The following is a 12,602-nucleotide window of genomic DNA, read 5'->3' on the forward strand; positions in this document are numbered from 1 at the left end:
GAGGAGTGCAGGAAAGAATAGCCCATGGGTCCTGACACACATTGTTCTGACAGTGACACAGGTGTTTCTAAAGGTAGCATGTCTCTGTCTGTCTCCATCTCACTGCAAGGGGGTTATCATCCAGCTTACCAACGCCACTGAGCCACTTCAATTGAATGTCAGATAACCTGTACACTGTGATTACCCACTTACCTGCCCCTTGGACTGACACAAGTCTGAAATGATGTCGTGTGTCGGCTACAATTTATGCTACCACACGTATGACCAAAAACATGGAGCACTCGCGCACACAGACACACACACAAACATACACACACTTTGCCACATCCATTCCCATCGTCATCATCCTTATCCTCACAGTTACCTTGACAGTCTTGTCCATGGAGGCAGACAGTAGGAGATGGTCAGTGACCTGGAGACAGTGGACCTGTCAGACATGACGTTGGTTTCCAAAGACGTTGGTTCTTCTCTCTCTCCTGGTGTGGCCAACCTCTGGGGAATGTACGGCCTGACACCAAGTGCTGCAGCCTGATGCCTCTTCCCTGTTGTCGAATTAACATGATCATGGAATTGGGGAGTAGGATACGGTTTTGAGTTTGAACTGCTAGCCACCATCGCTGAGAGACCCAATGGAGGGGGATAATTCTCCCTGTTCTAACACTGTCCCACCACCACCAACGCATTGTCCTATTCAAGTTGTTAGTAGTGGGGGGCTGTGTAATGGTCCATGGAAGTTAGAACCCAACGGTTTCTGGTTTCTTTGGGACGGCCCGATATCATCCATTGGAGAGTTGGCAAGCGGAGGGAGTGCCTCGTCCTCCTCCTCTTCCTGGTCAGAATCCTCATAGGCCACTAATGAGGTCATTGTCCTTTCCCCAGAACCCTGTGAGATGTCAATTAAAGAACACAGAGACGGGTTGAGAGCCGTGTCAAATAATCCTGCTCTAAGACGAACTCTGTTCGTCTGCAATTCCCTCTCTAATTCCATCCACTCTGGATAAGCAATAACTTTATAAGAGACAAGACTAGAGTGACACCTGCTGGAGTGAAGTATAGCACACCAATCGAAAATATATTCTATATGGAGTGTACAAAACATTAGGAACACCTGTTCTTTCCATGGAATAAACTGACCAGGTGAAGCCAGGTGAAAGCTATGATCCTTTTTTGTCACCTGTCACCTGTCACCTGTTAAATTCACTGCAAATCAGTGTAGATGAAGGGGAGGAGACAAGTTAAATACGGATTTTCAAGCCTTAAGAAACAATGGAGACGTGGATTGTGTGTGTGCCATTACGCAACATGCTAATATCAAAGATTTTACTGAGTTACAGTTCATATAAGGAAATCAGTCAATTTAAATCCACAATCTATGGATTTCACATGACTGGGGATACAGATATGCATGAGTTGGTCACAGACACCTTAAAAAAAACTTGGGGGAAAATCCGTTTCAGAAAACGAGTCTGTATCTGGTGTGACCACCATTTGGCTCATGCAGGGCAACACATCTCCTTTGTATAGAGTCGATTAGGCTGTTGATTGTGGCATGTGGAAAGTTGTCCCACTCCTCTTCAATGGCTGTATGAAGTTGCTGGATATTGGCGGGAACTGGACCAAACTGTCGTACATGTCGATCCAAAGCATCCACATACGTGCTCAATGGGTGACATTTCTGATGTGTATGCAGGACATGCAAGAAGTTGGATATTTTCAGCTTCCAGGAATTGTGTACAGATCCTTGTGGCATTTAAAAATATATATTTTACCTTTATTTAACTAGGCAAGTCAGTTAAGTACAAATTCTTATTTTCAATGACGGCCTAGGAACAGTGGGTTAACTGCTTTGTTCAGGGGCAGAATGACAGATTATTACCTTGTCATTTTGGGGACTTGATCTTGCAACCTTCCGGTTACAAGTCCAACGCTCTAACCACTAGGCTACCTGCCACCCCATGGGGCTGTACATTATCATGCTGAAACATGAGGTGATGGTGGCGGATGAATGGCACCACAATGGGCCACAAGATCTCGTCACGGTATCTCTGTGGATTCAAATTGCCATCCGATAAAATATGAATGCGTTTGTTGTGCGTAGCTTACGCTTGCCCATACCATTACCTCACCGCCACCATGGGGCGCTCTGTTCACAACGTTGACATCAGCAAACCGCTAGCCCACACGACACCATGCACGTGGTCTGTTATTGTGAGGCCGGTTGGAAGTACTGCCAAATTCTCTAAAACGATGTTGGAGGTGGCATATGGTAGAGAAATTAACATTAAATTCTCTGCCAACAGCTATGGTGGACATTCCTGCAGTCAGCATTCCAATGCCACGCTCCCTCAACTTGAGACATCTGTGGCATTGTGTTGTGTGGCAAAACTTCAGATTTTAGAGTGGCCTTTTATTGTACCCGGCACAAGGTGCACCTGTGTAATGATCGTGCTGTTTAATCAGCTTCTTGATATTGGCTACAAGGGATTGGGATTGGCTACAAGGGGCCAGTAAATGGTGAAACTTCTGTGACTGAGGACGGGTCTTCTGAACAAGTCTCACAAACGGTTGGCCACCATATAATCAGGGAAGCTCAGTTCTTACTTATAGTTTAAGTTTGTGTGATTTGCTTCGGGAGTCCTGCCTAATCAATAGAAGCACCAAGGAGGTCTCTCCAAATTTAAACGAACTGAAAGATATTGGGAGCTTTTGAATTCAATAAATGCATGCATGGATGTTAAGGAAAAAGCTTTGGGGGTTGCAATAGTTAAAGAATAAGTATAAATATTTGTGTGGGCATTGTGGATTGGGAGTTGTGTGCTTCATCGGTGTCAGGTGGCTTAGTTGGGTGGGGCCGTTCACTTGCTCTGTTCAGATGGTTCATTTTACCCGCATGATTGGCCTGTCTGAGTTGGGATTGTTTCGCCTGATTCTATCTGGCGGGACAAGTCTGTTCAGGATCTGTCTGGGTTTGTGAGCAAACACAGCCCATTCAGCTTGATCAGTTGGTCCGAGATGGGTGAGTCATTCAGTTCATCCGGCTCGCCGGGCCGCTCATCTGGATAACTTATTCAGTCTGGTTCGGTGTATCAGTTTGCCCTGCTGGCTGGTCTGCTTGATTCACTTTGGGGTGGCGGCTGTCTGTCTGCATGGTCAGCACAAATTAATAGGAAAATCCTATGATAACTCTCCGACTTGATTTAGCGGAGGTCTGAATGGGTAGGTCACTCACAATACCGCTTCAGCTCAATTTAGCGAAGGTCTGCCTGGGTGAGTGTGTAGCCTATGATAACGCTCTGACCCGATTTTGCAAAGGTCTGTGTTGGTAAGTGAAAATTCCTGTATAATAGCGCCTCCTTGTGTTGGGGGAAGTGTATCAGGGAGGGGCTGAATTTGTAGGTCGTTTTAGGAAAAAACGTGAGTCAAAGTGTGAAAGTGAGTGTGAAAGTTGCCTGTCCTTGGTGGGGAGGGATTGCACACCCTTCCTGGGACGTCACTTAAGTGTGGCCTGGCAGGAATGACGCATTTGATCCTGCACTAGGAGAGGGGAGTGTAAATGATACAGTGCCTTGCTAAAAGTATTCATCCTTGGCGTTTTTCCTATTTTGTTGCATTACAACCTGTAATTCAAATTGAATTTGATTTGGATTTCATCTAATGGATATCCACAAAATAGTCCAAATTGGTGAAGTGAAATGAAAAAATATATATGTTAAAAAAATGTTTAAAAAATACCAAATGGAAAAGTGGTGCATGCATATGTATTCACCCCCTTTGCTATGAAGCCCCTAAATAAGATCTGGTGCAACCAATTACCTTCAGAAGTCACATAATTAGTTAAATAAAGTCCACCTGTGTGCAATCTAAGTGTCACATGATCTCAGTATATATCCACGTGTTTTGAAAGGCCCCAGGGTCTCCAACACCACAAAGCAAGGGGCACCACCAAGCAAGCAGCACCATGAAGACCAAGGAGCTCTCCAAACAGGTCAGGGACAAAGTTGTGGATAAGTACAGATCAGGGTTGGGTTATAAAAAATATCATTAACTTTGAACATCCCATGGAGCACCATTAAATTCATTATAAAAAATTGGAAAGAATATTGCAAGAATATGGCACCACAACAAACCTGCCAACTCACGGACCAGGTAAGGAGGACATAAATCAGAGAGGCAACAAAGAGACCAAAGATAACCCTGAAGAAGCTGCAAAGCTCCACAGCGGAGATTGGAGTACCCGTCCATAGGACCATTTTAAGCCGTACACTCTACAGAGCTGGGCTTTATAGAAGAGTGTCCAGAAAAAAGCCATTGCTTAAAGAAAAAAAAGAAGCAAACACGTTTGTTGTTCACCAAAAGGCATGTGGGAGACTCCCCAAACATATGGAAGAAGGTACTCTGGTCAGATGAGACTAAAATTTTGCTTTTTGGCCATCAAGGAAAATGGTATGTCTGGCGCAAACCCAACACCTCTCATCACCCCGAGAACATCATCCCCACAGTAAAGCATGGTGGTGGCAGCATCATGCTGTGGGGATGTTTTTTATCGGCAGGAACTGGGAAACTGGTCAGAACTGAAGGAATGATGGAAGGTGCTAAATACAGGGAAAGTCTTGAGGGAAACCTGTTTCAGTCTTCCAGAGATTTGAGACTGGGACGGAGGTTCACCTTCCAGCAGGACAATGACCCTAAGCGTACTGCTAAAGTAACAGTTGAGTGGTTTAAGGGGAAACATTTAAATGTCTTGGAATGGCCTAGTCAAAGCCCAGACCTTAATCCAATTGAGAATCTGTGGTATGACTCAAAGATTGCTGTACACCAGCGGAACCCATCCAACTTGAAGGAGCTGGAGCAGTTTTGCCTTGAAGAATGGACAAAAATCCCAGTGGCTAGATGTGCCAAGCTTATAGAGAAATACCCCAAGAGATTTGCAGCTGTAATTACTTCAAAAGGTGGCTCTACAAAGTATTGACTTAGGAGGGGTGAATAGTTATGCACGCTCAAGTTTTCTGTTTTGTTGTCTTGCTTCTTGTTTGCTTCACAATAAAACATATTTTGCGTCTTCAAAGTGGTAGGCATGTTGTGAAAATTAAATGATACAAACCCCCCCAAAAAATCAATTTTAATTCCAGGTTGTAAAGAAACAAAATAGGAAAAATGCCAAGGGAGTGAATACTTTCGCAAGCCACTGCAAGCCACTTGCAGAAATAGTAGGTCACATGTGCAGGTGTATAAAAAAGATCTACAATTTCCCGGTAAAGATTTATAAGACCTTTATACATAGCTGTCACGTAGAAATATTTACAGTACAGGGAAACATAGACATAATCATGTTTGAGGTGGTAGAACACATAAGAAAAAGGAGAAGGATTGTAGAAAAATATAAAGAAAGCTAGAGGAATGTTGAAGAAAGACAATGATAAGTCAGACAGGAAGAAGGTAGAATGGTTTACAAAACCTCCACCATACACCAGTGGGTAATACACCCTGGTGTCCGGAGTGGTGGAAATAAAGAGAGAAATAGAGGTGGAAGATGATAAGGAGACTCCCTCTGTCCCCTCTTAGGTAAAAGAAAAGGACCTGAAAAGGACAGGGGAGACTGAGCAAGGTGCAGGAAGGAACCCAGAAAAGTTTAACTGTTATGAAAGATTATGTGGAAATAGTAAGACAAGTGTGAATGATTTTGGTAACGTGGGTTATCAATAATAGTGATATTTGAGGCGATTTAATGGAATAAGACATTAAGTCATCCGTATTCTCCAGCAATACATTTGTAGACATGATATTATAGGTTCTAATACAAGGTATTAAGTGCCGTGACTAATTCATTATTATCCGGGGAAGTGGGTAGCCCAACCTTGGAAAATAGTTAATAGAAGGTGTGTATTATAGAAGGGAGGGGTAACAATGAATTAGCAAAGAGGTTACTAAACCTAAAATGAACTCTAAAATGTTTTAGTTAGTTTATGAACATTGTGGTGGTTGGCAAAACAATCAGAGACAACCACAGGGCCCTGTGAACCCATGGGCGGGGCCTAATCAGGGATACTAGGGATGCCCGGAGAATCCTACAGGGGAGGGTCAGTTTCCGATGATATCCACGAGAGCTGATCAAGAACCTATGCTGCAGGTTCAAATAGAGAACAGAGGCACACCCATGATGATAGATACTGCAGCCACTTACACATGTGTAAGTCCAAATTATGCCTCATCTCCCCATGTCTGGAAAATATGCCAAAAATATAGAATTCTCAGGACAAACACAGCTAATTCCAATGACAGCTCCAGTTCGTCTAACAGCTGACGGTAGATCAGCAACACTCCCTATTCTAGTGTCAGAACAAACTCTGATTCATTTAAGGGAAGAGATGTAGACTAGTGAAGGTAACAAAAGAGAGTCAATTGGAAAGTAAGAATTTCGATTTTGAATAGTTTGGATTGATTAAGAATTGGCTGATTGTATTTTCAGGTTAATCTTAAAATAATAGATGTTTAATAAGTGTGAAGCTGTGGTTAGTGATCATAATATAGTCATTGATTGTAACGGTTTTCTTCCGTTGGTGAAGGAGAGGACCAAAATGCAGCGCGGCTAGTGTTCAACATGTTTAATAAACAAAGAGACGACAACGTGAACACTATACAAAATAACAAACGTGAAAACCGAGACAGTCCTATCTGGTGCAGAACACAAAGACAGAAGACAACCACCCACAAACCCCAACACAAAACAAGCCACCTAAATATGATTCCCAATCAGAGACAACGCAAAACACCTGCCTCTGATTGAGAACCATATTAGGCCAAACATAGAAACAGACAAACTAGACACACAACATAGAATGCCCACCCAGCTCACGTCCTGACCAACACTAAAACAAGTAAAACACACAAGAACTATGGTCAGAACGTGACATTGATAAGGAGGATTGATGTAAACGTAATGAGTGTTGACAGTATCTGAATGGTAACATGTTATGAGTACCTTTTTATAGCACTCTAACAATGCGATATTTTAGTCATTTTGAAAAGCTGAAGTTTCAATACAAGGTTCAAGGATGAGTAGAGGGATTGAGCCTTGAGATTGTAAAACAGATTAGCTGCGGTTGAAAGCAAGCAGGTAGTGCGACATTTGAAGTAGAGGTATGAGAAACATTCTTTGACAGTTTTTGATTATTGTTGCTTGGTTTTATAGTTAAGTAACACCAGTGAATTAGAGCAGGAAGTTAATGTATTATAAAATTATAATGTGTTTCCATTACGTGGAGCAGTGTCCACTAATACAAGTAGAATGAAATAACTATTGACTGTCAAGCTGATTAGACAGCACCAACTTTATGAAGGTTCTACATTTGTTAAATAACAGTCTTGTATTTTACTAACCTAACGCAACAGGTTAAACTAATAAGATTACTGGAAAGGGGTTTTGGGATTGTTTATTTTCAATTCAGTTTTAAATTGGGTATGCAGTAGGATGGAAATGTTTTTAAAGGTTTTTAAATGGTTTCGGAAGGTCAGGGAAAGAAAAGGGAGAGGAAATATTTGAATGGTGTTGAATGCCCTGTATCCTTCCTTTCTGATGAGGCCTGATCAATCTCATTAGAAATGATCGAAACCGGTGGGATCTAATTATAAAATGAATGAAGAACAACAGTCTCTATTCAAATTGTACCATTACTTTGAGATACTATTATTTCCTTAGGGAGTTATAAAGAATTGTAGTTCTAAAGTTGATTAGTTATTTGAATCTGTTTATTTTTATTTAACATGTTGTATATGAATCACGTGTTCAAAGGGATAATGACCAGTTCCTTGGGGTCATGGTCTTTGGGTAAATCTACAAATGTACTTTGTTCAGTCTTGTTACGTTCGTCGGTGGAAGGATCGGACCAAGGTGCATCGTGGTAGGTGTACATGTTAATTTATTAAATGAACACCGAAAAAAAAACAAATACAAAACGAAACGTAACGTCTAGTAGGGCTAAACAGCACAGTACCAAAAGCAAGTTCCCACAAACTACAGGTGGAAAAAGGCTGCCTAAGTATGATCCCCAATCAGAGACAACGATAGACAGCTGCCTCTGATTGGGAACCATACCCGGCTAACAAAGAAATAGAAAACATAGATTGCCCACCCTAGTCACACCCTGACCTAACCAAATAGAGAATTAAAAGGATCTCTAAGGTCAGGGTGTGACAAGTCTGCATATAGAAGGGAAGAAATATGTTAATAAGGGATGACAGCTACTCCAAATGGATTGTGATGTACGTCTTGTTGATTTAATTTTTTGTTTTTGTTTCCATACAAATTTCACCAGATTGGGATTTATGGTGTGTGGGATTCTAGGAGGGGTTAGGGCGATAACTTCATGATCTGGTAACTCTTCCGAGAGGTCGCCAGTAGAATAAAGGAGTCATCATGGAAGGTGACGTCAGATCGTGTCTTAACGCATGGTAGGAATAATTTGACCACAAACAGTGTGTGTAAACCTCAAAACCATCCCTAACCGGCTGGAGAAAGAGCGACAAAGGCGTGCAATACGACAGTGACTTTTACCACTTCTATCTGAGTCTACACACTGCCAACAGTTTGGACTAAGTATGCATTAAGATACAGATCTTTCATTATCAGGCCACTTATGACAGGAAAACAGGGACAAAGGGGGGCTGTAATGAGAATAGTTATTACTGGTACTAAAAGGTTTTGTTTATAAATGTACATTTTAATAGGTAGGATGTGTGCTAAGTTGAGAAAGTTGAATTTGAGTTAAAATAAGCACTAAGAACTGTTATTCTGAATTTGGGTTGGATAATTTATAAAATGTTTTAGTTATGATTTGGATATAGCAAGAGAGAGTTGCTTTTGAATGGTGAGGGTTGGGGGCACTGTGTAAATGTATTAGGCCTAGGGAGGCTCTGGAAACCTTCTCTAAGTATCCTTTGATAGAGAGGTTGTTAGAACTTACTGGATGATAGCTTGGGTTTACATAAAGGTTTTTGCTTTTTGTTTCTTTTGTTTTATTATGTCATTAGAATTTTTATGTTAAATTGTATTGATAAATAGAGATGGCTGGATGATATGATATAATTAATTGCATATAAGGTTTATAGTCTGTGTTTTGCGATAACACCCAATGATGGAGATGAAGGAGACGGCATGTAGACCAGCATAACATGGGCATAGAACGTAACGGATGGACGTTTTTCCCCCCAGTTTTATTTGCATTAAGAGTAGTGGGAAGTCATTAAACAAGTATTTATTTATTTTTTCTCTTTTCTTGTTAAGTCAATGTGTTTTAGGTTTTGTGGAACGTGAGAGTGCTCATTGTTCCAGAGGAGGGATTGATGTATATTGACTAATTGATTTGAGAATGTTTCAGTATGTTTATAACTGTAGAAGTGCATTAGGAGTAGTGACTAGTGTGTTATGGGTTAGAGGTAGGTTGGATATTCTTCCAACTCATTCATCTCTTTCCCAATTTCTAACAGCCGGTGAACACTTGACAGATTACAGGCAGTAGTTATTCTCAGGGCAGTCGCCGAAGGGACCGTAATAGAAGGAGGTTATAGGCATGGGCCATGTTAGTAGTAGCAGGGATTACTCTAGTAGCCTTGTAGGGATATTAGTTTATGAGAACGTATGCCACATGGCTTGGTAACTGGGAGACTAATGGGAGTACTGGGGTGCAGTTATTTAAATGTTATAAATTTGTGATCTTGCCATAAGAGAGTCTATGTTGTCAGGAAATGACCCATGTGTTACAGAGTGTATATCCTCAGGTGAAAGCAGAGATAACCAAGGGCACGGGCTGAATTCTGGAGATTGAGTGTACATCAAGATACACCAGGCGGGGGGTGTTGGGACAGCGTTGGTCTGGTCCACACACAGTACTCCTTACAGCACCTGTAGCGGTAAAGATCGTCATGTCTCTCTTCGGTGGGTGCATAGTTCTCACGTGAAGTAAGGTCCAGCTGTATAATGGGTGAGGGATATACCACGGACACCCGACCAGGCCTGGATCCCCGTGATTCGCTGGGAAAAGAAATGTAGGTTTTGCGGAAAGAGATCAGGATGCCTTGTGAGGATCAGGCGACGAGTGGCTAATCTGCCTTTGCCTTCCATTGTGGTAGCTAACGTTCAATCGCAGGAAAATAAATGGGACAAACTGAATGCACGTATATCCTACCAACAGGGCATTAAAATACTGTAATATCTTATGTTTCACCAAGTCATGGCTGAACAACGACATTAAGAACATTACAGCTGGCGGGTAATACACTCTATCGGCAGGACAGAACAGCAGCCTCTGGTAAGACACGGGGCGGGGGCCTATGCATATTTGTAAACAATAGCTGGTGCACGATATCTAAGGAAGTCTCAGGGTTTTTCTCGCCTGAAGTAGAGTATCTCATGATAAGCTGTAGACCACACTATCTACCGAGAGTTTTCATCTGTATTTTTTGTAGCTGTCTACATACTAGAGATCGACCGATTAATCGGAATGGCCAATTGATTAGGGACGATTTCAAGTTTTCATAACAAACGGTAATCGGTATTTATTTATTATATTTTGTTCTGCCCCTGTTGTTCTGCCCCTGAACAAAGCAGTTAACCTACCGTTCCTAGGCCTTCATTGAAAATAAGAATGTGTTCTTAACTGACTTGCCTAGTAAAATAAAGGTGTAAAAAAATAAGAATAATAAAATAAAATAAATAGGCCAAATCGGTGTCCAAAAATACTGATTTCCGATTGTTATGAAAACTTGAAATCGTCCCTAATTAATCAGCCATTCCGATTAATCGGTCGAATTCTAGACTAAACACCTCCCTCTGCAACTGGACCATGGACTTCCTGAGGGGCCGCCCCCAGGTGGTAAGGGTAGGTAACAACACATCCGCCACGCTGATCCTCAACACGTGGGCCCCTCAGGGGTGCGTGCTCAGTCCCCTCTTGTTCTTCCTGTTCACACATGACTGCATTGCCAGGCACAACTCTAACACCATCATTAAGTTTGCTGATGACACAACAGTGGTAGGACTGATCATTGACAATGATGAAACAGCCTATAGGGAGGAGGTCAGAGACCTGACCGTGTGGTGCATGGACAACAGCCTCTCCCTCAACGTGATCAAGACAAAGGAGATGTTTGTGAACTACAGGAAAAGGAGGACCGAGCATGCCCCCATTCTCATCGACGGGGCTGTAGTGGAACAGGTTGAGAGCTTCAAGTTCCTTGGCGTCCACATCACCAACAAACTAACATGGTCCAAGCACACCAAGACAGTCGTGAAGAGGGCGCCACAAAACCTATTCCCCCGCAAGAGATTGACAAGATTTGGCATGGGTCCTCAGATCAAAAGGTTTTACAGCTGCACCATAGAGAGCATCCTGACAGGTTGCATCACCACCTGGTATGGCAACTGCTCTGCCTCCGGCCGCAAGGCACTACAGAGTGTAGTACATACGGCCCAGCACATCACCGGGGCCAAGTTTCCAACCATCCAAGGAAGGCCCTAAAAATGTAGGAAGGCCCTAAAAATGTACAAAGACTCCAGCCACCCTAGTCATAGACTGTTCTCTGTGTTACCTCACAGCAATCGATAACGGGGCGCCATGTGTAGGTCCAAGAGGCTTCTAAACAGCTTCTACCCCCAAGCCATAAGACTCCTGAAAAGCTAATCAAATGGCTACCCAGACTATTTGCATTGCCCCCCACGCTGCTGCTACTCTGTTATTATCTATGCAAAGCCACTTTAATAACTCTACCAACATGTACATAATTACCTCAGTTACCCCGTCACGGTTCCTCCCGCACATTGACACTTTGACTCTGTACCGGTACCCGGTGTATATAGCCCCGCTATTGTTATTTACTGCTGCTCTTTATTTATTTGTTATTCTTATCTTACTTTTTGGAGGGATTTTCTTAAAACTGCATTGTTGGTTAAGGGCTTGTAAGTAAGCATTTCACTGTAAGGTCTATGCCTGTTTTATTTGGCGCATGTGACAAATAAAAAAACTGTCAAACAGGTCATTGATAGTGGGCAACTCTCATCCCCGAGTTTCCTTCCTACACCTCTCTGACATCATTGTCAACAAATAGAGAAAGCCATGGTGACACAGTTGTTTATGGTAAGAACTAAATACAACTTGTTGATACAAAATGGATTCCGCTCATCTTCCGTTTGATTGTGCTTCTGCACCTGCATTGCTTGCTGTTTTTTGGTTTTAGGCTGGGTTTCTGTACAGCCCTTTGAGATATAAGCTGATGTAAGAATGTACTTTTTTACTAGCAAAACAATCACAAGGCTTCTAAAGACGTTTTGATGGCATTTCCCAGTTCATTTACGGCTACACACTTAGCATTAGCGAACATGAACCCGCAAGTTGGCTACGCTCTGAAGCCAGGCACAACAGCTCCATCACAGATTGTGAAGGATGGTTTTGTTCTCCTTTTAACAAAAATGTATGCCTTATATAAATAGGACATGTTAATCACAAACATAGTGTGTTGCTAACCCAGCTATTATAGTGTTACACAAACATAGCGGGATTGCAGTAAAGCTGTTGCTAATCTAGGGTGTCGACTGTGCAAACCACAAGGTT

At 42.3% G+C, this 12,602-nt stretch overlaps 1 pseudogene; it reads right to left on the minus strand.

Moving 5' to 3' along the window:
- Positions 1-353: 353 nt before the first annotated feature.
- Positions 354-988, minus strand: LOC129811222 (uncharacterized; annotated as a pseudogene).
- Positions 989-12,602: the final 11,614 nt, after the last annotated feature.

Source organism: Salvelinus fontinalis, chromosome 15 (genome assembly GCF_029448725.1).
Source record: "Salvelinus fontinalis isolate EN_2023a chromosome 15, ASM2944872v1, whole genome shotgun sequence".
NCBI lineage: Eukaryota > Metazoa > Chordata > Actinopteri > Salmoniformes > Salmonidae > Salvelinus > Salvelinus fontinalis.